The sequence below is a fragment of the Lissotriton helveticus genome, chromosome 4_1, assembly GCF_964261635.1.
Source record: "Lissotriton helveticus chromosome 4_1, aLisHel1.1, whole genome shotgun sequence".
In the NCBI taxonomy this organism is placed as follows: domain Eukaryota; kingdom Metazoa; phylum Chordata; class Amphibia; order Caudata; family Salamandridae; genus Lissotriton; species Lissotriton helveticus.
In genome coordinates this window covers 131,536,433-131,561,846 of record NC_136063.1, presented here as the reverse complement: position 1 = coordinate 131,561,846, position 25,414 = coordinate 131,536,433, and the positions used below count along the sequence as shown (strand labels likewise).

Below are 25,414 nucleotides of genomic sequence, written 5' to 3'. Positions count from 1 at the left end.
TGGCGGCATTGTTTAGTATTGAGTTTTTGGAGCACTCCATCCTCGTCTCCGCTTGTCTTCTCGGTGTCTGCCTCTGACTTGCGTACATGTATGTTGGCAGATGTTTTGCTTTTGGTTGATCCCTCCGGGCTGTTTGACATGCCCTAGTCTTTAGTTAAATTACCTGTTTTTGCACTTTTAATATCCGTTATCAAACCACTTAGCATTATGGGCAAGGTAGATAGTTTATCAACAACCTGCTCGCATTTACAACTGAGGTATGTATTTGCTTGCGCTCCTGTTATCAGGCCGTTTAAATTGCCCAATTTTTCATCAATGCCTGCAGTAAAAACTGCCTGTGTGTTTAATAAAGACAATTGGATCTCCATTTTTTCAGACTGATATTGCAGTGCTTCAACTGCTAGCTGTATTGTATTTAAAAGTGAGATCCAAGTACCAGTGTTTTGTTCCTTTCTTAGCTCAGTCTCTTTTGCGCTTTTCTAATTTTGTCCTACCGAGGAAGAATCTCTTGGACACTCTTGCTGAGGGTCTTGACAGAGGTGCGCTCTTTGTGCTTGATCTGGTGTATAAGTGGCGAGCATGTCCTCCCATTCTTGTGTGTTTAAATAGGACATGGTCGCCCTTCCCTCTTTTTTCTGGCTTAGATCCGGCACCCCTGTGCATAGATCTCCATGCTGGCTAATCGCAGTACCGTGAGCCAAAAGTTGAGGCGTCGGGGAGTTTATTCGATCTATGGCTTTGATAGGAGTGCTGTAGCTTTTTATTGCCATGTTGTTTAAGATGCTGGTGTTAGTTTCAGTATTTTGTACCCCATCTCCTGTCGCTAAGTCTGAGATGGTTTCATTGTTGCATTTGTTTCCATTGATGACCTGCTCTTTAGCTCTAGCATTGTCCTCTGTTTTTTGAGGGTTATGTTCTGCAGTCGGACTCTTCTGAGTGCTGTCCTGTTGCCTGAGTTTTGTTAAGGGCGGTCCTGTATTACCAGGCATTCCTGCAAAACCCGCTGGCGATGGATTACCTGCCTCCTTCTCCCCAGCCACATGTGTTTGTAATTGGTGTTTAGGCGTCAATTGCTGACCTTGTTGCAGTAATGATCCATTTTTGTCTGGGGAAGGCAGGATTAACTCAGTCCCTTCCGTTTGTAAAGGTAAAGGTAGCAGTGGCGAATGCAGGCCTTTGAGAGAGGCATTACTCGAGAAAAGGACTGACCTTGCATCTTTTAAAAAAATTAAACTTTGTATATATTTTGGGTTGGTGAGCAGGTACCGCGCTACCTGAAAGCGTCCTCACTGTACTCTCCTTTTGGTCCTGCTCAATTACAACAAGTTTTTGTTCGACATTGGCCTGAGAGCTGAGGTTTTGTTTCTTTCCCTTTTTTCCTTTCGGTTTGGGCAGCATAGCCTCTCTCGGTCTTCCCGACCTCATAGTGCCACCTGGGACCGAGACCGTTGAAATCTGCAGCCAAGTATTGTGATTAGAAACCTTCAGTTAACTAGTGGTCCAAGCAGGTAGTAAGGTGTTGACCTTTAATTATTGATTTCTGATTGAAGCACCACTGGGGTGCTGTGGTGCTGTGGTGCGAATCAAGCTATTTGCCTTGATGTTTGACTGCTGTTAGTTTCTGTCTAGTTGCTGACGCTATCGTTGTCAGCTACTCCACATTGCAACGCTTAGCCTCCTTACTATTGTTACCTTCTAATGTCTGCGCCTGATGATAACAGTGGCGATAAGTATTAGTGTTTGTGGGCTCACCTGGTTCTTGGTCCCCCTTGTGCCAGTGATGCTCCCCAATAGCAAAACAACCAGCCGCTGGAGATAAGGTCACCAATATTCAAATGGTGCTCGGAGGGTGATGTTGCAGAGTGCAATGTAGTAGAGTTCCGTCTGAGCTCTCTCCAAACAGCTCCGGCTCAAGCTCTAATCCGCCCCGCTGCCAGTCTATTGACCGTGACACTAACGTCCTTTGATGGAACAAACAGACAGATCCCGGTTTTGGTGCCCCAGCCCGTCAGAGGAGGGTCAGCGTGGTCGCGAGCACACAGAAGCACCTAGCACAGAGACATGGAGCGCCTACCTCTGTGGCTCGAGTCGTTAAAATACTTAACCGGCTCCCATCTCACAGAGCAGCCTTCAAGCGCTGCGTCCCTCTGCGAGCCGACGCCGACACCTTCTTCCCCCGCAGCACACCGCGGGCTTCACAGGGAGCTCGAGCACTCAAGCCAACAGCTCACCGACCACACCACAGCCTTCCTACCCTGCGTCTCTCCTCTCTCCTCTTCGCAGGTTTGGAGGCTCGGAGCTTGGAGGCTTAGCTTGGCTCGATTTGGTTTGGCGCTTGAATATTGGGCTCCAGCAAAACCACCAGTGCTGCCGACTTGCGTACCTCGCGCACCCCTCTCCTCTCACAGCTCGCTGCTCGCTGTTCGGGTAACCTGCAAGACGCGGAACTGGACTCTCAAATATTTCTGAAAGGGCTGGCTCACCTTTATCCATCTACGTCCTATGTTATGCCGCAGTAAGACCGTAATTTGGTCGCCACCTATCTGATGTGCTCTCCCTTTGAGCCTTTACACAATTGTCCCCTCCGGCTGTTGACCATCAAAACAGCCTTCTTGGTGACGATTACATCGGCCCAGAGGGTGAGTGAACTGCAGGCGTTATCTTGCTCTCCTCCTTATCTTATGTCCTTTCCAGACAAAGCGGTGCTTTGCACCCTGGCATCCTTTTTACTGTAGCCCTTTTCCATCTGGGTCTGTCCATCAAGTTGCCCACCTTCTTTGCTCCCCACATGCCTCTAAGTAAGAGGAGCGCCTCTACCGACTGGACCCAAAAAGAGTGTTGTCGTTCTAACTTGATCTCACTAAAGAGTTCCAGGTGGACAACCAACTCTTTGTGGGGAATGTGGGAGGAAAGAAGGGAAGGGCAGTGCAGATAAGGACCGTCTCTTGCTGGGTTATACTCTGCATTAGTATCTGCTATGCCCTTGCAAAGAAGCAGCCCCCGAGGGACTAAGGGTCCATTTCACCAGGGGAAAGGCAGCGACTACGGCCTTGGCTCGGGGTATCCCCGTGCAAGACATCTGTCAGGCAGCAATGTGGACATCTTATCAGATGTTTCCAAATTGCTACTGCCTGGACGGTCAGGTCCGCAGGGACGGGCACTTTGCTTGCTCGGTCCTGGATGAGTTCAGAGTAAAGGATATTGGTTCATAGCCCACATCGGGATGGTATGGCTTGGGTATCTAATTCAAAGGCATGGAATCTGCAGCTAGAAGTCACTATCAGATGAACAAGTTACTTACCTTCGGTAACGCATTATCTGGTAGAGACTCTATCTAGCTGCAGATTCCTGACTGTCCAACTCATGCCTCACAGCTTTGCCGACTAATATTGTAGGGCTAGGATTACTCTCCTTTTCATGGCCCTAGTTCTGCACACGACTACGTCAGTTACTTCGTGACTCTGCACTTCTGACTTGGAAAAAGCAAAAAATACTTATGTATGTATGTATGTATGTTTGGATTTATATAGCGCTTATAACCCAGGGGTCTCTAAGTGCTTTGCCTTGGGAACCCGTCCTGGCTTTTCCCTGTGAGATAGCCCCTACAGGGCATCCCCAAGGTGAAAGCCAGGCATCCCGCCGCGGGGGGCCGTTGTGGAGATTAAGCAAGCTTAATGCCCAGAGTTGCAGAGTGTGAACCCATGATTAGGTCAGGCACCGAAGCGAGAATTATCGAGTCCGTGGACATTTGAGTTTGAGACCCTGCCGCCCGGGAATAGAACCCTGGTCCCGGGTCTGACCTCTGCTTCAGGGTCTGCCTGCTCTAACCAGTGAGCCACACTCCTTATGTCTGTGTGCCTGGGTGGCAACTATATAGGCAACACAATGTCATAAACAACGCCACTGATTTCACATGGAGACTAAGTGAGCCACCCTGTCGATGCGCGCAAGATGTATTGCTCAGCAAAAGTTTCCGGATCCAGCCTGACGCCAGGGAAATTCAAACGTAAGCATTATGCAGCAAGTAAGAGTCTCAACCAGATAATGAGTTACCGTAGTTAAGTTACTTGTTCATTATCTTCCCTAGCCTCACGAATGATCCGTACAATCTTTTAAAGTGCTCGCTCAGCAAAACAGGAGCTGCATAGTCCCAAATCAGCTGAGAGGTAGTTTTAATGCAGGCCCTAGGGAAGATAATCAGATGTATGTTAAGTTTGCTGCTGCTAGAAATGGAAAGGCAGAATCAGACCTTCTTCTGATGAATTATCCTCAGCTTCAAGCAATGCTGCACCCTGGCCAAAAAGGATCCTCTTGAGGGCCTCATAGATTATTTCACTCGAGCATAAGCAGTAACTACTGCTCTCAGGGCCTTCCAGAATAACACATCTGTCAAGCAGCCATGTAAGCATCTGCTCACACTATTATCAGACACTACTGCATTGATTCACAAATCTTTAGGGAGGGAATTTATTTTTGCCCTCTCTTTTCCGCAGGAGCCTTGTAAAGTCCATGCCTCAGTCCTACCTTCTTGAAATGGGCATTCCTCTGACTTTGATTCGCAAAGAGATAAATCTGTGGTTAGAAGTATCCTGCAGCTTTAGTTACCTACCTTCAGGGTTACTCTACCTGCATAGTCCTCACCACCCTCCCGCCCCCCCTTTATGCGGCACAGATTTTTAGGATTTAATAAGGGTCTTTGTTAGACTTAGCAGACTGCCAGCTACCATTACATTTGTCTGCTATGTTCCATATCTTAATTATATGAGACAGTGGTCCCTTTAAGTTTGATAATCAAAACATTTGTAGCCAAATTATCACAATAGAGATTGGCTCTGTTTATGTCTTAATAGACAATATCAAGATATTTATTTACATATAATTAAACACACAACAAAATATACAAGGTGAGTGAGCGATTTCTGTACCACAGGCAAGTGACTTTAAAAGTCACTTTTATAAAGAAAAAATATATAGATATGCAAAAGTCACAATGAGAAATGCTTCCTGTACTCCACATAAATAATTAATTAAAGTATAGAGTTAAGATGCAGGTGTCGACGATGTTTCGATCCCAAGAGAAATTCTGGGAACATCATCAGGACTGAAATATCGGACAAATGCCTAGGAAGTAGCCCACAATATGAAGAAACGTGCTTGCTCTTGCTAGGGTCAGCCTCAATACGCGGAAAACTGGCATCCAGTGGTTAATGAGCCAATTAACCACTGGATGCCAGTAGGGAGCGACAGTGGCAGTGTCTCCCCGACCCGCTTCGCTTATGCAACAGACATTGGGCACGAATTGGGTGCTTGCTGCTTTGATCCCTTGTGTTCCAGCATCAGAATCGATTTAAATAATTTTTAAAGTTACATGCTAGCTTTTAAAAGTGAACTGCAGATTACTTGCATTTCTAATTTTGCATACTTGCGCTGTGTTTTTAACATCCTTTATTTCTGGGACACAATCTATGTGCTTTTTGGAAACGTAAGGGGCGCTGATACTCACCCAGGAAACCTGTGCTCGACGTTCCATCCTGCCCGCCACGGTCCGACTCGGTAGTTAGTACCGTTGAGCGGAGGGCGGGTCAGGGAGAGCCAGGTGCTTCCGCCCACTGGAGCGGTTAGCGTTCTAGCTGACACACGGACGGGCTATTTAGGCAGCGAGGAGCTGCGGCGTGTTGCGGTAGGGAGCGACAGTGGCAGTGTCTCCCCGACCCGCTTCGCTTATGCAACAGACATTGGGCACGAATTGGGTGCTTGCTGCTTTGATCCCTTGTGTTCCAGCATCAGAATCGATTTAAATAATTTTTAAAGTTACACGCTAGCTTTTAAAAGTGAACTGCAGATTACTTGCATTTCTAATTTTGCATACTTGCGCTGTGTTTTTAACATCCTTTATTTCTGGGACACAATCTATGTGCTTTTTGGAAACGTAAGGGGCGCTGATACTCACCCAGGAAACCTGTGCTCGACGTTCCATCCTGCCCGCCCCGGTCCGACTCGGTAGTTAGTACCGTTGAGCGGAGGGCGGGGCAGGGAGAGCCAGGTGCTTCCGCCCACTGGAGCGGTTAGGGTTCTAGCTGACACACGGACGGGCTATTTTGCCCTCTCGCGCCAGGAGCGCGCAGCCATCGCGCGCGGGGCGCGCCTGATACAGCGCCTGAGACAAGCCAGAGAGAAGCCCGTCTGCACCCGTCCGCGACCGGACGAGGCTAGAGGCTATGGCTCCTACACCTGCCCTCTCAGTTGACCATGCTAATTCATGGGTAAGATACTCATCCCTAGTTCTATTAGGATTATGGACGCCACCCCACCTGGGCTGTTTAGGAGGAGGGGGAGTACCTCCAGAGGGACCTTTCTCCTGTCGAACATGCCGATTTCAAGCCCAACATGATAATTCGCCACTTATTCTGTTCAAAGTCCCCGTTCTAAAGGGAGTTCCACAAGGTTCCTTGAAAAGCAGAAACCTTTTGTGTAATATTAGGTCATTATCTAAGCATTATAGCGAAGTGTAGGACCTAATTTCCTCTGTGCAACCTGAACTCTGCTATCTAACTGAAACATGGCTAAAACCCCATTCGGTCCCGGCAATTACCTTAAGGATCCCTGAGGGTTACAGAATAGCTAGGCTAGATCGTCCAACTAAGATTGGGGGAGGTATAGCAATCGTTTATAAACACAATCTCTCGATCACCATTTTAGAAGAAAACAGTTCTCCTGATTTAGAAATTTTGGTTTTTAAAGTCTGCATTTCAAATTAAAATCAGTTATAAAGGGGCATTAGTTTATCGCCCTCCAGGACCTTATGCCAGTTTTAATATTTCATTGTTGGAGATTCTAGCCAGACACATTGATATTGAGAGCGAATTTATACTCCTAGGAGATTTCAATGTACACAGTGATTTGAAGGAATGTGGAGATGCACATTCCTTATTGACAGATCTTTCCATGTTTGGACTAACTCAACAGAATTCAGGTCCCACACACCAGGCAGAACATACTCTGGACCTTATTTTTACAAATAAATCAAACACCATGACATGTGTTTCTCCGAAACAAGTAAACTGGACAGACCACTTTGTTATGGAATTCCATATTCCCATTTTGGCAAAGTTCCCGCTCAGGCGCAAGTCCTGCCTATCAGACGCAGGCAGTGGCATAAGGTTACCCCTGAAGTTTTTCAGGAACAGTTTGCTGAGCCCTCCATTAGTCCTTCTGGGGATGTGGATATGGTTTTAGCTAATTTTAACCAAGCTGTATTGCCCCCATGAAAACGTTTAAACTACGCTTAGCTCGGAAACAGGAAGTATGGTTTTCGGAGCATTTAAGAACACTCAAACAAATGGCAAGAAAGCTGGAGAAGCTGTGGAGAACGACCCACTGTGATATTTATTTTATTTATTTTAAGAATTTATAAAGCGCGACTGTCACCATTGCAGGCATCCTGGCGCTAACAGAACCCAGAGAGAGGCGAGAAAGCAAAAACCGGGGGAGAGGCTAGCCAGGAAAAAGCCAGGTTTTCACCTTTTTTCTAAACTGCAGGAGTTTGTTGATGGCCCTAATCTCGATGGGGAGAGTGTTCCAGAGTCTAGCGGCAGTCACCTCGAAGGATCTACCTCCAGCTCTGACCTTCCTAAATCTGGGAACAACCACCAGTTTAGCATCAGATGAGCGAAGCTGTCTGATAGGGGCATACCAAACAAACTTGGATCTTAGAGGGGCTGGACCGCACCCGTGGAGAGCTCTAAAAACTATACAAATTGGATCCTCTGTCTAAGAGGAAGCCAGTGTAGTTTTGCCAGGGCAAATGGTCCATGAGATCTTCTCGGCAGCCCCAAGGCCAATTTAGCAGCCGCAGATTGGACCCTTTGGAGCCTATCCAGTAAATACTCAGGGGACCCGAGCAGGAGGGCATTACAGTAGTCCAACCTGCTCAGGATAGTACATCTAACCACTTGGGCGCGAGCATGGAGGGGTAAGAGGGGCAGAACCTTCCTAAGTGAGCGAAGGATGGCAAAGCAACAAGCCGATGTTTTCTTTACATGGGTGTTCATGCTGAGCCCATGGTTCAGCATGACCCCTAGGTTGGGGACAGAATCCGCAGGCCGTACGTTGGAGCCAGATTCCGGGGGCCAGAAATTGTTAGGAAATGGACGAGGGATCCTCGTTCCAGCGCTGAAGAGCACTTCGGTTTTCCCGACGTTAAACTGAAGTGCATTGGCTTTTACTCCAAACTCCTGCAGATTCCTTGGTTCTTCTCCTTGGCAGAAAGGTTTCTTGTTCCAGAAATGATCTAAAGTCTGTGGGACTGGGTCCCAATATTTATACCCCAAAATCCTTTGTTCTCTGAAGGCAGAGAGGCCTCTGCCTAGTTCAAACCAGTTCCTGAGCACTTTGTTTACAGGACTCTTCTCTTCCTTTCACTGTGCAGGGCAGAAACATCAGACGCCCCACAGGAGGTGGAGCCAGCACAGGGGAGGGAAGATACAGCTCTGGAGCACTCTGTTGACATGATTCCCCTTCTCCTTTCACAGTGCAGGGCAGAGACATCAAACAAGCCACAAGAGGTGGAGCCAGCATTGTGGAGGGAAGGCCTAGCCCTATTCAGGTCCAAGGTGCACACCTCCCTCCCATCTAGGTGCTGATCTCTCTATTCACCACTGGGATGCCTCAGCCTGACTCCTGGAATTTCCCCAGCCCAGTCACACACAAAACCAGACAAGGAATACACAAGTCAGCAGAGACGGGCTCAAATGGTTAGGCAAGCAAATACCTACTTTCTAAAAGTGGTATTTGCAAACACAGGGCATTAAAATTAACTTTACTAAAATATGTATTTTATTATTCTGAGTTCAGGCATACTAAATTCAAATTTCTACCATGTTCCCTGAGTCAGTTAGGATTGTAGGAATGTAACATTCTCAACTGCCCATTCTGGCCTATGAGAACAGGTAGCCTTATATAGTGAAAAACGAAAATGGCTGTAATCACTATTAGGACATGCTACACACATCAGAGCATGTCCTACCTTATACTTACAATGCATCCTGCCCTTGGGCCTACCATTGGGGTGTCTAATATGAAGCAAAGGGAAGGTTTAGGGACTGGCAAGGGGGTGCCCTTGGCCAAGTCGACATGGTAGACACAGACTACCCATAGGCCTTGCAGTGGCATGCCTGAGACACAGTTTACACGCTGCTTCTATGGGTGGCACACGCAGTGCTGCAAGCCCACCAGCAGCATTTGATTTACAAGCCCTGGGCACACATGGTGCACTGTACTTGGGGCTGAAAGATAAATCAAATAACCCAATCATGTAATAACCAATTAGGATCAAGGCTGATTTGCATATGGCCATGTCTGAACTGGGGTAGTGTGGTGAGCAAAAAAACGATGGATTTAGGGCCAGATCACTGTACTGGGGTGAATGTATGACATTGTTCTGCATTCTGTCCATCAACTGTTGTTTTTGCATGTGGAGAAGTGTGGCTCACTGGTTAGAGGCGGCAGACCCGTAAGCAGAGAACTGCCCGGGACCAGGGTTCGATTCCCGACGCGGCAGGGTCGTGGACCAGGGTCAGCGGACTCGATAATTCTCGCCTCGGTGCCTACTCTAGTCAGAAACCACACTCGGCAACTCTGGGCATCAGCTTGCCTCATCTTCACAACGGCCCCCCAGACCGCCGGGGATGCTTGGTCGCACCTTAGAGATACCCATCAGGGACCATCTCTCAGGGTGAGCCAGGACGGGTTCCCCAGCGGTCGAAGCGTGGAGATACTCCTCCGGGAGTCGATTCCTAGCGCTATATAAACCCGCAATTAATTAATTAATTAATTTGTCACCCGGAGTGGGACGGGTATGCTCAGACATGAGACCCGTGCTCTCCACGCCACCGGAGTCAAGCTATCCTGGCTGAGGACGGTTGATAGCCAGAAACCGGTCCTAGGATGCTTGATTCCGGTCCAGGGAAGACATGGCTTGGCAGTTCGGGCTGGACTGTTCCCATGAGGCACAGGTTCAAGGCTGATTTGCATATGGCCATGTCTGAACTGGGGTGGTGTGGTGAGCAAAAAAACTATGGATTTAGGGCCAGATCATTGTACTGGGGTGAATGTATGACATTGTTCTGCACTCTGTCCATCAACTGTTGTTTTTGCAAACCCACCAGCAGCATCTGATCTACAAGCCCTGGGCACACATGGTGCACTGTACTAGGGGCTGACAGTAGCTCAAATAAGCCAATCATGGAATAACCTATTAGTACATCTATTTAACATAGGGAGCACTTGCACTGTGGCACTGATTAGCAGTGGCACAGGGCCCAAAACATACAACCAGCAAAAACATAACAAAACAGAGGAGGCAATCCGTCAAAAATGGAAGGGAGACTCACACCAATGATGTCAGGTCTAACAGGCATGGAAAGAAGTAATGTTTTACCTGAAGTCAGCATACTGCGATGGCACTTTTATGCTGCTCTGTGTTTTCATGTCCGGTGGTGGGTTGAAGTTGCAACAATGGCCAATGGCTTCACCTGTAGCTATTGCATCAGTCTCTGGATCCAGTTTAGTGCGTAGGGAGATTCACAAGGTGAGGAATCACAAAGTAACAAATTTGCAGTTAGAGTATTGACCGGAATTAGCCTTACCGGAAGTAAGTAATGCATTGTTTGTTGCTTTAAATCCATTGATTCCAAGGCCATGAGAGTTTATTGTTCAGGCCTCAGACAGTCTTCGGGCCATGGACTAGTATTTGTGTTGCATTTAAGAAACTGCTTGCAGAAGAATGTATTTTGTTTGTAATATGAAGTATCACTTTTAAACTTTTTATTTACTCTCGACAGGTTCTGCCAAGAAAACTGGCAATCGTCCGAAATCAGGTAAGTACACTGGCCTGTTTAAATAATGGTTCCGGTCCCCTACAGTAAAATATGTGCAGTGTTGATTTGTGGAAATTATTTATATTCTTATTTTCCACGTGTATTCTAAAGAAAGGGGTTTGTGCAAATGTGTTAGGTCATACATGAGACTGTTGGGGTACAGTACCGAATAAAGCAATACTGGGAGGGAACTATTACGTTTAATATTCGACAGTGCATGCTATTGAAAACTGTTGAACCATGTCCCCTTATGTTGTAAAGAGTTCCAACTCTAAAGTACACTGTTTGCACTGTTGGAAATGTAATTTGATGAGACATGTTTGGTGCCATTGGGTTGTCTCTGCTTTTAATAAAGTGTAGAAACTCTCAGTACATGCGCGAGATGCTGGAACATACCTTTTTCCAAAAATATATGTACCAATTCCCTGCTTACACAGTACATTTGTCTAACACACCAGTTAGGGAAGAGCTTACAAAATAAAGCAGAAATGGAGTCCCAGTTCTGGGATTTTACCCTCTGCAGCACACATATGTTTTGCACTCTATGACTACAAAGTGAAGCTTGTAAGGTGTGAGCTGTTCTGCTCTGCTTGCTGCAGCGTTTAAACAGGAACATTTTGTCTTGTTTCTGGTGTCTTTCATTTTTCGTAGTTTTCTTGCTTGTTCCCGCTGGAGCTTCAAACACTTCTTTTCGTGCTTTGGCTTAAAGCTTTAGTGGTTGAAGTTTAAAAGGAGTGCAGACTCTGCCAAGTATGTTATCCGTGCTGGTATGGATACCACTGATTGCATTGGCAGGACCCTCGGCCACCAGTGTTGGCCTTCAAAGACGTGCCTGGATGAGGTCCATTGATTCTCTGCCAATATACAGGCTATGGTAATTGGCAAGCTCTTTTATGGCTCTTGCCTATTTGGAGATGAGGTGGACTCTTCTTTAAAAACGCTTTAGAGGCAGCAATGCTAAGGCACGTTCTTTGGGGCTGTTGACCCGTGGCAAACCATTTCTGCACCAGTTCTGGAAAATTAGGGGCTGTTCCAGAGGGCTGATGTGTTAGAGGCCCTCACCCACCAACCTGGTGGGTGGCATGCTTCATCATCGGGCCCACCCAGTGACACCGAATGTGTCCCAGGTGTGCTTCGACGCCTGAATACAGCAGAGCAGGTATGTTTCTAAATGTGCAGTGTGGTGACGTGAAGGTGAAAGTTTAAAAGCTATACAGGGATCCCAGTACCCAAGGGTAAATTATATTTTAATAACTGGGTCACAGTTAGCATTAAAAAAAAGGCTGTTGGGGGTTATAGGAGTGTTAATTAGGGTCTCCTACATCCTGGTGTGGTCTACATGTTTCAGCCAGGCCTTTATAATTAAAACTGGCTTTCCTCAGGACCAAAGTGTGTAGGTGCAGATTACTTAATTTTAAGTGATTGTGTAATTTTGAAAATGTGTAGCACTCGCTAAGGTGCTTTACATGTGTGAGGGGGATTCCCTCTTAGAGCATTACTGGACATACAACAAGTATGACAAAACACACATACAGGGGAGAGTCTTAGTATGGTAACATATTCACAAAACAGTTTGATTGCCAATATCTATTGTGCTGTGTAGACGATAAATAAGTGACAAATGGTGTAGCCATATTGGTGGTATTACTAAGGTGAAAGTTTTCATATATACATGAAGTTTTGTGGTGGGCTAAACATCGTAGTTAATCTTGTGATTTATCCGACGCCTAAATTGCACCCAGAGTCGCCACATAAAAAACCGGAGACAGTGCGCCATCCGCGATCTGATTCCGGAGCCCGGGAGTGCCCAGAATCGTGCGGAACGATCTCCGTTAAGAGAGGCCTACGCGAGTCACAGAAGCCGCGGTCTCCATTAGTGCCGGTTGACCAAGGAGGTAGGCCCAGCAAGCTGCGAGGAGGCGCGGTGTGGGGGGGGCGGATTCGGGGCACCGGAGGTGGAAGAGGTGCACCGGCTGACCCTCGCCACCCGCGGAAGTGTACAGAGGCCCTTTGGGGGGGGGGGGCGACGTGACCGCTCAACGGCGAAACCTCCAACGGGGGCAGAAAAACGAGCTGCCGGTCCGGCCTGCGGCCGCCATTTTGGAGTCGTGGACGGCTGGAACTTTGCTTCACTGCCACATGCGAAAGAGGATTGGAGGCCTTGGCGGGCGCTCAGTGACACCCGAGGAGAGGCCCAAAAGTGAAGGGCTACATATGCTGCCTGGGAAAACAGTGGCAACCGGGCTTTGGGTCTGCCGGAGAACAAGAAACAATACAACAAGACTGGCCTCGGACTATCCTAATCTCCCTTGAACCCCCAGTAGTGCAGGAGTTGTTGAATATACCTGCGCTGTAGAGGTCACATTGAGTTTGAGTTTAAAATATTTATAGAGCGCGCGTTCACCTGGTGGTTCCATGGCGCTATGGGGTACTGAGCCCAAGGACAGGAAGATAGGGAGGGAGCAAAGGATAGGAGCGTTTATGAAGGGAAGGCTTGGGAGAAAAGGAGCGTTTTTAGCGCTTTACGGAAGTGAGAATAATGGGTGGAAGATCTGAGGAGGACGGGGAGGGAGTTCCAGAAGGCAGGGGCAAGTGTGGAGAATTTAGTGCCTCCCCACTTTTTGCGCCTAAAGTGGGGAACTATCAACAGTTGTTGGGAGGATGAGCGTAGTTCCCGAGTAGGGGCATAGGTTTTAATTTCAGAGGAGATAAAGGCTGGTGCTAGGCCAGCCCGAGCTTGGAAGGTGATGCAACCCATCTTGAACTGAGCTCGTTCTCGGATAGGGAGCCAGTGCAAGGATTTAAGAAGAGGGGTGACGTGATGGGACTTGGCCAAGTTATAAACCAGGCGAGCAGCCTGGTTTTGTAACAGCTGCAATCGTCGTATGCTGTAAGCGGGCAAGCCACAGTAAAGAGCATTGCCATAGTCTAGGCGGGAGATGACCATCGCCAAGACTATGATCTTTAGGGCAGAGGGTGAAAAGAAACAAGAGACTTTACGGATGGTGCGGAGTGAGAGGAAAGAAGAGGACACCACTTGGTTGATTTGGGAGTGCAGGGTGAGTTGGTCATTTAATTGATTACCAAGAGTTTTTACAGAGGAAGATGGAGAGGGAGGGGGACCAAGGGAGGGGGGCCAAAAGAGAGAAGACCAGGGACTGGAGCAACCACCTGTCAAAACCAGCTCGGTTTTGTCGGGGTTTAATTTCAGGTGGTTGTAGTTCATCCAGTCCCGGATAAAGGTCATGATAGACTGAAAGTTGATCACGGATACAGGGGAAGGGGATAGGGAAAAAATAAGCTGGAGGTTGTCCGCATAGTTGTAGACAGAGACCTCCATTTGTTGAAGGGCAAAAATAAGAGGGGCAATATACTGGTTGAATAAAAGAGGAGAAAGGGAGGAGCCCTGGGGGACTCCGCATTGTACTTTGCGGAAGTCCGCCGAGAAATCGCCCAGGCGCCCTGCCTGGGTGCGGTCCCTCAGGAAGGAGGACAACCAAACCAAGGCCGAGCCACTGATCCCCGCCACCCTGACACGGGAAAGTAAGATGGAGTGGTCAACCGTGTCAAAGGCGGCGGATAGATCGAGAAGGATCAGGGCCTGGGGGTGGTTAGTGTCCATTCCCTCTCTGAGGTTGTCAAGGAGCGAAAGCACCACGGACTCCGTGGAGTGTGCGGGACGGAAGCCAGCTTGACGAGGGGCTAGCACCTTGTTCTCCTCTACAAAGGTGCTGAGTGCTCTGGTCACGTGGCGCTCCAATACCTTCCCCAAAAAAGGCAGTAAAGAAATGGGGCGGTAATTAGCAGGAGCGGAAGGGTCAGCACCAGGCTTTTTCAGGATGGGGACAATGATGGCCGATTTGAGAGGGGGAATGACAATGCCCTGGGATAGTGAGCTATTAAGAGAATTGAGGGGGGGCTGCACACACACCGAATAGATGTGTTTAAGAATATAGGCAGGACAGGGATCCAACGGGGAGCCTGATTTGACCATAGGCAGTAGGGTGAGGAAGGACTCCTCAGTCAAGAGGGGGAAGGAGTCAAGACGGGCCCCAGCTAATGGACCCAAGGGGTCGACAAAAGAGGGGGAGGGAGTGGGAATGTTTGCCTTGATATTGGAAATTTTGTCCAGGAAGAAAGAGTTGAGGGAATTACATAGATCCTGGGAAGGAGAGGGCTTAAGGGTGGTTCTATCAGAGTAGGCGAGGTCGTGCACAATAGAAAAAAATTCTCTAGGCTGATTTTCGGCGGCCAAAAGTTTTGAAGAGAAATAGGCATTTTTGGACGCCAGAATAGTTTTTTTGTACAAAGACAGGAGGGCGGTGTACTGAATTTTAAGATTGGGATAATAGTCTCGCCTCCAGGCCCGCTCGGCACGACGTACAGTGAGTTTTAAGGCCTTCAGTTCCTCATTGAACCAGCGATTTGCGTCGTTCACCCTCCTGGAGGACACCCGCCTGAGGGGAGCGACAGAGTCGCAACCCGTTTGGAGCCAAGAGTTGATGGAATCGGCTTGTGCGGAGGATGGCAGACCATGGAGGTCCGGGCTGAGAGCAAGGAGGGTGGTGGACAGAGAAACCACATCCATCTTATTCCAGGAGCGCGCCCAGGTGTTTTGGGAAGAGAGGGCTTGGGGACTAAGCTAAGGTGTAGGGAAAAGGACATCAAAAAATGGTCGGACCAGGTACAAGGGGAGATGGACAGGGAGTCGACCGGGCAATTGCGGGACCAGATCTGGTCAAGGATGTGACCATGGATGTGAGTAGGGGAATGAACGTGAGTCAAAGTTGAGGGAACAAAGAGTGTCCGAGAATTCCTTAGAGGTTGGACATTCGGCGGGGTCTGAAGGCCAGAAGTTAAAATCTCCTAAAACCAAGATGGAAAAATGATTAACCGCTAAAGTGGCCACCAAGTCTTGGAAGCCAGACAGAAAAAGTTGAAAAGGTTGGGGGGGGCGGTACATAAGTAGGCAGGTAAGCGGGGTACTAAAGGAAGAGCAACGGACAACTAAGAAGTCTGATGAGCCAATGGAAGTAAAGGCTAAAGATTGAAAGGATATTTCTCTGCGGGCAATAAGGGCGACGCCACCGCCTGATTTTCCAGGGGGTCGATCGGCGCGCAAGGCGTAATATGGGGCAGGGAGTGCAGCTAGCAGAGACGGAAGAGAACTGTCACAGAACCAGGTCTCTGTAAGAAATAGGAGATCCGGTTTATGCAAATCCAGTAAAATAAAAAGTTCGTGACAATGCTTGACTGCTGACCTGGTGTTAAGGTAGTATACCGATAGAGTAGTGGGCGCAGGAGGGGCAAGGGGGTCCAAAGAGGGGCCAAGGAAGGGGGGGAAAGGGAGGATTGAGGAAGGGGAGGGGGCGGAGCTGCCAATCCCAGCCTACCAATACACATGGACACAGTATCATCCAAGGGCCACGGGTGCGAGGAAGAATATTGTATCAACTGGGCATGGTGGAGAGCCCCTAGGCCCGGTCGGCCGCGGACGGGCGCAGACGGGCTTACCTTTGGCGGGCCTTCGGCGCGCAATCGTCGCGCCCACTGCGCTCGTCCGCTGCGCTTCCGGAAGATGCACATGATTTATGGGTAGGTGGGGCGGTGACAGGGGGGGGCGTGGCCTCCAAAAGGGGGCATGGCCTCCAAAAGGGGGCGTGGCCTCCGGGCTTGGCAGAATGGCGGCAAGAAGTGGTAGGATTGAGGCGCCGCGTCAGTGCTAGATCCGTTGCGCGAGGCGACTCGTGAGCCAAGAGGGTGAGTTTCTAAAAACAACAATTTATAAACAGTGACAATCAAATTTTTAAAAAGTATCTCGCTCTCGGCTTCCGCCTCAAGAGCTCAGTGCTGTAATTATACTGAACATTTGCGTGCCACCAGCTGGAAGAGTTTTGTACCTGCAGAACTCAAGGTTGGAGTTACGGCCACCAGCAGCATGAGTGGTAGAGGTACACGTACGAGCCACCAGGGCAAGGTGGACCAATATGCCTACACAATAGACTTCCCACCACTCCCAGGCAAGGCAGACCAACCGAAAAAGAACGCAGTTGCGCAGGGGGGACCAAAGGTTACACTGGAAGACATTATGGTGGCCCTAACTAGCGTTCAGACGACGATGGGCTCCATATCATCGGACATCACCTTCCTGCGCGCTGACTTCCACAAAATGTCAGCTAGAGTCACGGATGTCGAACAAGTGACTACATCTCTCTCAAAGGACTCCGCACTCCTAATCCAGGAGGTCACACGCTTGGAGGAAGAAAACAGACGGATGGCGGCAAAGCTCGAAGACTAGGAAGGACGCTCCCGCCGCAACAACGTTCGAATTACGGGATTCCGGAGTCGGAAGGCGGCCCTGCAATGGACTTATATGTTGAGGAACTCATCAAATCACGCTTGCAACCGAAAGGCCTCTCTGCCTTTTTTTCAGTAGAACGGGCGCACAGGGTGCCGGGTGGGCGTCCAAAACCTGGAGCACCTCCACGACCGGTGTTGGCCCGTATCTTCAATTTTAGGGAAAGAGACGCCATATTACAAATGGCTCGGGTGGCACCACCAGTTAAGGTCCAAAACTCGGTCGTCTCCTTCTTTCCAGACTATACTGCAGCAGTTACGGCAAGGCGCACTGAGCTGCCATACTCCATGTTGTTTCCAGCTAAATTACGTGTTGTAGCGGACGGCAAGACATGGTTCTTCGAATCACCGGAGGAGGCCCACGACTGGCTAGAGAGATGGAGAGTGGCGGGAAAGGACGGCAAGACATCTAAAGGTAGACGACCTCGTGGTAGACATGAAAGCCCGGAGAAGGAGGAACGTACTCCAGACGACAGCAACCACTCACAGGAGAGGCTGGACGACACGGTGGGCTGAAAAATTAACTCGAACACTTCTTGGCGCTATATGGACAATGAATTATAACTGAAGCAGACTCTGGAGTGTGGGGAGCTGATATCCTCCCTGGACTTCCCGCTCCCAAACGTGCAAGTACTGTTTTCAGGGTTGGGTATTAAGCACTCTGCTCAGTTGGGGTGGCGGGCAGTTTTGAGTCCGCAGGGCAGGGAGGTAGGGAGGGGTTTTGGGAGGGTGGGAATGTTCTATGCTTATTTCTATAGGAGTTTTCTTAAGTATTCACACACGGACATCAATGTTGTAACACGGTTCATGGAGCATGATTCTTATTTTTTTCTAATTGATGGCGTCAGTGGGGGTGGGAATGTCGGGAATGTCAATGCAGAGTGTACGGCGGACTGAGCCTTTGAGGGACACTGATGCCATGCGGCCTACTCTCTCACTGCTAACATGGAATGTGAGGGGCCTAGGAGACAAAATAAAGAGAGGGATAGTATTGCAGAGTATCAAGAGAACGGGTGCAGCAGTGATATTACTGCAAGAAATACACATCATAGGTACAGCCAGTAAAGCGATGGATAGATGGGGATACAAAATGGTAGTACACTCAGAATTTACGTCAGGCTCCCGTGGGGTAGGCATACTAATGAAAAAGCAATTTTCACTAATAGTGCTTAGTACTAAAACGGAAGCACAAGGGAGATTTGCAGCGATCAGTACACACTGGGTGGGACATCCCCTTAACATTGTCTCAGTCTACGTTCCCCCGGCGCTACATAATGTGGCTTTACCAGACCTCAGTGACTTCCTACTTAGCCTTCCTGGGGGAGAACTCCTTATCGGTGGGGATTTTAACGCGACCTTGCACGATACTATGGATAGATTCCCGGAGAGAGTGGGTCAATCTGGAGGATCGCGCCTGCAGAGCTTTCTGGAGGCATTGGGCCTAATAGATCTTTGGAGATGAACCCATCCTACAGAACGCCAATATACGTATCATTCCGGGGTACACAACAGCCTCACTAGGATTGACTACTTCCTGGGATCATTGGGGAGCCTACAGAATATAGACAATATAGAAATCAGATCCCAGGGCATATCCGACCATTCCCCACTCTTCCTTCAGTACACATATTACTAACATACACGCCGTAGGGTGTATCAATTCGCCATGGTTATTTACGCATACCCCACATTAGGAGGGAGCTTAAAAAAGGGATTGACCAGTATTTTCATGAGAACGTGGGCTCAGTGGAATCACCTACCACTCTCTGGGAAGCCTTTAAAACAGTGTTAAGGCGTAGAGCCATCTCTTCTATAGCGACACATAAATATAAAAAGGAGGGTCAGGCGGAATTACACAGCTTGGAATCCGACCTAGGTACAGCATAAGACTCTTACACTAGAAATCCCACCCCTGACACGGCTGCTGAACTCAGGCGCCGACAGCTTCAACATAAGGAACATCTCACCACACTGTCTAAGCAACAGATGCAAGCCACGCGACACAAGATATATGAGGTTGGGGACAAAGCAGGGAAGTTATTAGCCTGGCTAGACAGGAGGGAAAAAAGTGACAGATGGATAACACAGCTCTGTTCTGAAGATGGAGATGTCACAACTGACCCACACAAGATAGTAGGCATGCTGGCGCATCACTTCCACGCAATTCATTCTTCCGACTCCGACATGACCGAGGAAGAGGCATTAACTTACATCCAAGACCTGCATATGCCTAAGCTGATGCCTGAAGCAGCTACCGAATTAGAGGGCGGCCTGACATTAAGTGAATTGACGGGGGCAATGGGGGCACTGCAGTCGGGTAAGGCTGTGGGCCGAATGGGATCCCGATCGAATTATACAAAAGTGCGGCTGATCACCTGGCGCCTCACATGCTAAATATGTTCCTTGACAGTCTGGAAAGGGGTGAATTGCCCCCGGACCAACGCACAGCCACAATCGTAGCAATTTTAAAACCCGGTAAGCCAGCGGAGATGTGTACCTCATACCGACCCATCTCCCTTATGAACGCAGAAGCAAAAATCTTGGCGAAGCTACTGACTAGACGACTCAGGCCACACCTCACAACGCTCATACACCCAGACCAGTCCGGCTTCATGCCAGGCAGGAACACGGCATTGAATCTAAGGAGATTATATGGGGTGTTGGCCCGAGCGGAATACGTGGAGGAACCGGCAGTAGTACTATCGTTGGATGCCCATGTGGCTTTCGACATGGTTAAGTGGCCATTCTTATTTGCGGTATTAAAGCATTTAGGGTTCTGCCCCAACTTTATTTCCTGGGTCCGACTCCTCTACTCCAAGCCATTGACACATGTTACTGCTAACGGTCACATATCACGTGAATTTCCCCTGGCGCGGGGCATGCGACAAGGCTGCCCGCTATCACCGCTCCTTTTTGCATTGGTACTTGAGCCTCTGGCGGCGTGGCTACGGTGGGAGACGGACGACTGGGAGAACCGAGTGTCCCTCTATGCCGATGACCTGCTACTTTATTTGACCGACCCGAGACGCTCCATACTGACCCTCCTAAATGTATGTGCGGCCTATGGTGAGGCCTCAGGATATACCATTAACTGGTCAAAATCCATACTTTACGTACTTAGTGGCCCTCCGCCACTCCTCCCTGACGACTGTCCGCTTACGATAGCCGGGAGCTCATTCAAATATTTGGGGATTAATGTCACCGCCGATGATAGGGAATTTTACACTAAAAACCTGCAGCCCCCGCTAGAACGGCTTAAAAGGGATGTGCGCCACTGGGAGCAGCTACCACTCACTTTGTTAGGAAAGGCGGCACTTTTCAAGATGATGGCACTGCCTCGTTTCCTCTATGTTCTGGAGAACACACCGTATCAGGTACAACCTCCCTACTTCAAAGCTATCAAAGCACAGGTCTCTAGTCTCCTATGGGGTAACAAGCCGCCGCGCATAGCTCAGGCCAAACTGGTGAAGGGGTGGTATGACGGTGGAATAGCGCTCCCTGATGTACAGCTCTACTACTGGGCTGCACAGCTTAAGGAAATCAACCACTGGCTACATGTCCCGCACTCAGACCCGTCGTATAAAGCAGATCGGGCGCAACTCGGCATCTCCACCATACTCTCTCCCCTCTATGATAGAAACCTGGCGTTAACAAAGTTCGGCCCCCTAAGGCATACGCTGATACTATGGCATGCTGCGCAGACAAAATTGGGGTGGAGGGGGGTACTGACACAACTCACTCCGTTATGGGATAACAAAAAACTGGGGAAGCTTCGAAACAGTAAGGGCTTCATCCATTGGGACGACATAGGAATATCTACAGTGGGTGACCTGTGGCGGGATGGGGAAGTGCTATCGTTTGAACGTTTCCAGCAGTTGTACGACATGGCACCCTCTGAACACTACAGGTATATACAAATTAGACATGCCCTAATGTCGGTGATTCCTCCCGGCTCTGATGTTCCAGAGGCGTCATCTATGGAGGATAGACTATTGACGGACTTTATGCATAAAAAGGCTACATCATTCACATATCGGAAATTGATAAACAACTTACCCGACCCCACGAGCCGTTTAAAGGTAAGTGGGTACAGGACGTAGGGGAGATGGATGAATCCGAGTGGCAGGAAGCGTTGGCATCTCCGAGGGAGGCGGGAATACCCTCACGCCTTAGATTAGTACAATGAAAAAATTTGCACCGTTCATATTACACCAGAATAGTCCTACACAAGATGCATCGAATAGACCACCCCTTTTGTCTCAGAGGGTGTGGGGATGAAGGAACATTCTACCACACGATCTGGGAATGTCCCAGAATAGTAACATACTGGGCCCAGGTGATGCGTACTATGTCTCACGTGCAGGAGGTATCGCTGGTACCTGACCTACGTAGATGTTTGTTAAACATATGGGAACCCAATGACCTTACACACCACGGGCAAACTTGGGTCACGCTTGGAATAGTGATAGCGAAGAGGAACATAGCACAGAAGTGGGGCGGGGTGGAGGTGCCTTCCCTCTCAGCATGGAGCATAAACATGGATGAGACTATGATAACTGAACGGGCAGTGTTTGTTAATAGAGGATGCACCAGAAAATGGTCTAAAATTTGGGGAGCTTGGAATGATTATAGGGGGGATATTTGTGATCCACCTGCAGAAAATGAAAGCGATGGCTTGGATGAGGATGAGGAATGAGGGATGGGGGGAGGTGGGGGAGGCTGGAAGGTTAATGACAAATACTTGGCGGAATAGAATTTGTATATATTTTGCAGAACTATACAATGATGTGTTGAGAAATGTTCCAAAAATGCCGTATATAATATTGATACAACTTGCTGATGTGATGAAAACAATAAAATGTTTTATAAAAAAAAAAGCCCAATACACAGACTTCCAACTATTGAAAGTCTGGTTTTAGTAATTATGCTAAGGTGAGGATTTTCCTGTTAGAAGTATACATCAGCAGAGCAAGTTATTCACCTTCAGTAATGCTCTTTGGGTGAATACTCTTACTAACCACAAATACCTCACTGCCCTCCCGCCTTCATATTGTTTGGAGAGGTCTCTTTTTAAAATTTGAAAAGGTCTCAAGTTAGTAGTCATCACATTGTTACCAACAATTGTTCACTTTCCACGTCAGAGAGGGCGGAAAGGCAAAAGACAAGAAACTAAAGTCAGCTCGCAGGGGTGGTGCTAATATGTGTATGGAACCAACACGGGCCACACAATTTCACCTTGTGGTACTACTACAAAATTCTCCTCATAGAGCCTGGTCAGTGTGGAATATGTAGTTGGTTATAGCATCCATCAGAAACAGAGTTACCAAAGATACATAATTTGTTTATCTGGGGCATAGCTATTAAATTAATTGTTTCTTCTTGCCAGATTCTACCTCGAATATTGTCCCCTGAGCAGTAAGCAAATCACTCACAATGATGTAACATGAATATGATTTCAACATTAAAGGAGTTCCTTACAATACACTGAAAACACAGAATATTTGGTGTTAATTTGTTTCCCGCAAATAAGTGAAATTCCCATTTCATTCCAAAAACACTCTAAAGAATGGGTCTTCTGGCTCCCTACATGGTATGATTCAGAGAGGCTATTGGTTCTGTAGATGATAATGCTAATGGTGCAGTACTGGGAAAAAAAATTGCTGTAAGGAAAGAACTACCTCTACTATTTACAGTTCATGGTATTGTGAAATGTGCAGTGTTAGATTGATGCAACACCAAAGTTCAGTATTTTCACTCTTATAAAAAGTAAAGAATGAAATGCCTGTTGTTTTACTCCTCATAAATTGATAGGAATCTAACGCCAATTCATTGATTGGGCATGGTACTAGATGTTAAGGTCACAAGAGTGTATCCTTCAGAGGTGAAGTTATTAAGCATTTGTCTGAAGTGCCTGGACCTTCAGCAAATCTGACTGCAGTCATGTTATTTTTAATGCTGGGCCCAAAGTCATCCTGTGTTCTCCTAGTACCTCATGCTCACCTTTACATGAGGCAATGTCTAGAGGCAAAGTAATGCCAGTATTCTAGAAGTGTGGACTACAGACTCACTCTTTCCCAGTCTGCAATTCACTCATTCCTCTTTTGGTGCTATTGGATAATCCTCTTAAAGAAGTGCCTTTCAATAAAGAGATTCTGTCAAAAAAATGTTACGGATGCATTGTATTAGGATCAGGATTTACCTTCAATTACAGGGAAATTGGTCTAAGAAAGAGGTTACTTATATTGTCAACTTTCTGGAATTGAGAGAAGTCCGCCTTGATCTCAATTTTATTCTATCATCTTTGAAGACAAAGGGGCAGATTACGATCGTGGTGGACAAGGTAACTCCGAAACGTGAGGCCAAATTACAATTCCATATATCTTATGTCACTGGTAATAGGGCGGATGGGATATCCGTCACTTTTGTGATTGAGTCTCCCATCCGCCAAGATCATAATCCGTCACAAAGTCCTTGTATATTCAAAAGGACAATACAGCAATAATGTAATACTTAAACAAACAAAGGGAGGAGACAATCAATATTTCTGGCCCTGGAAGTCTAATCAATATTGAAATAGTGCATAACCAGAAACCTACGCTTAAGACACAAGATAATGGACGGAATGTTGCGCAATGGCAAAACCTTCACCCCCAGTCACAGATCTGGGTTTAATCCTTTGTTATTTTTCTCACCAAGCCACCCCAGTTCAGACATGACCATATGCAAATCAGTCTTGACCCTGTGCCTCATGGGAACAGTCCAGACCGAACTTCAAAGCCATGTCTTCCCTGGACTGGAATCAAGCATCCTAGGACCGGTTTCTGGCTATCAGCCGTCTTCAGCCAGGATAGCTTGACTCCAGTGGCATAGTGAGCACGGGACCCACGTCTGGGCATACCCTTCCCACATAGGGTGAACAGCAAAAGACACAAGATGATGGACGGAATGTTGCACGATGGCAAACCATTCACCCCCAGTCACAGATCTGGGTTTAATCCAAAGTTATTTTGCTCACAAAGCCACCCCAGTTCAGACATGGCCATATACAAATCAGTCTTGACCCTGTACCTCATGGGAACAGTCCAGACCGAACTGCCAAGCCATGTCTTCCCTGGACCGGAATCAAGCATCCTAGGACCTTTTTCTGGCTATCAGCCATCTTCAGCCAGGATAGCTTGACTCCAGTGGCATAGTGAGCACGGGACAAATGGCATAGCCAGTAGTACACTGACCTTCTGCATCTGTCAGAATGACCATAGCATACAGACTTGATTGCCTTCATGAGACTGGGGACCAGGCTGTGTACCTCAGTCTTTCATGGTTGAATTTGGCATTTTGGCTTCTGAATACTTATACTGTGGGCATTTGAATCTTCCTCAGGATGGTATGGATACACTGAAGGAGGTTAGACACCTTGATGAGTTCAGGCCTCAGCAAGGCCCAAAGGTACCGAAAGGGTCCGCCCTTCTGTGTACAAAGTCCTTAGACTTACAAATGAAGTTGGCAAGGAAACTGGAAATACAAAAACATAGTTTAATAAACCTTTAAAGGTGGTGATACAACCTCCACAACATTTCTACAGTATTGTACAGAGTAGCACACTGAATACAAGCACATGGCCCCTTTTATACACAGTGGAAGGGGTTCAGTTTACAGCTTAGACAGAGGTTACAACCACGTAAGGACATTTCCAAATATATCAGTGGGTGGAGCTAAGAGTATTTCTAGAACATGGGAGGGCTATGCTAATAAGGAACAACTGTTACTTCTGCTGAGCATGCGCTACACTCTCAAGAAGGACTAATAATAACTGTTGCTAGGTAGAATCCACAGTGTAACTGGCAGAGAGGTAGGACAATCAGAACATTGAGCACATGGCAATGTAGGGCATGACAAATGGCGGACTCGAAATACAAAATGGAATCCCTATACTAGATATTTGGACTGATGCATTATGGCTTCAGCTAATGCTTAATAATACCGTTGTTTTATTTACAACAGACGACCCTTTCAGCGTTAGCTGAAGCCATTCCATTTCATAGGGTAGTCATCAAACTCATCTTGAATGTCAATGCTCATAATGTTAGAAATCTCTTTAGTTAGACTCTTTTGATAAGCAGCTTCGGAAACAGCTTTCTTATTGGGTATACAAGAAGTAATGCAAAGAGAACATATCATAG

General features: G+C 47.7%; 1 protein-coding gene across 1 annotated transcript in view; it reads left to right on the top strand.

Annotated features, from left to right (window-relative positions):
• LOC144828412 (uncharacterized) overlaps positions 1 to 25,414 on the top strand; it is a 2,343,931-nt gene that overhangs the window by 599,175 nt on the left and 1,719,342 nt on the right. The window contains exon 7 of the mRNA XM_078686536.1: positions 10,842 to 10,877. The gene's annotated coding sequence lies outside the window, so the exon portion shown is untranslated. The remainder of the gene's footprint in view (positions 1 to 10,841; positions 10,878 to 25,414) is intronic.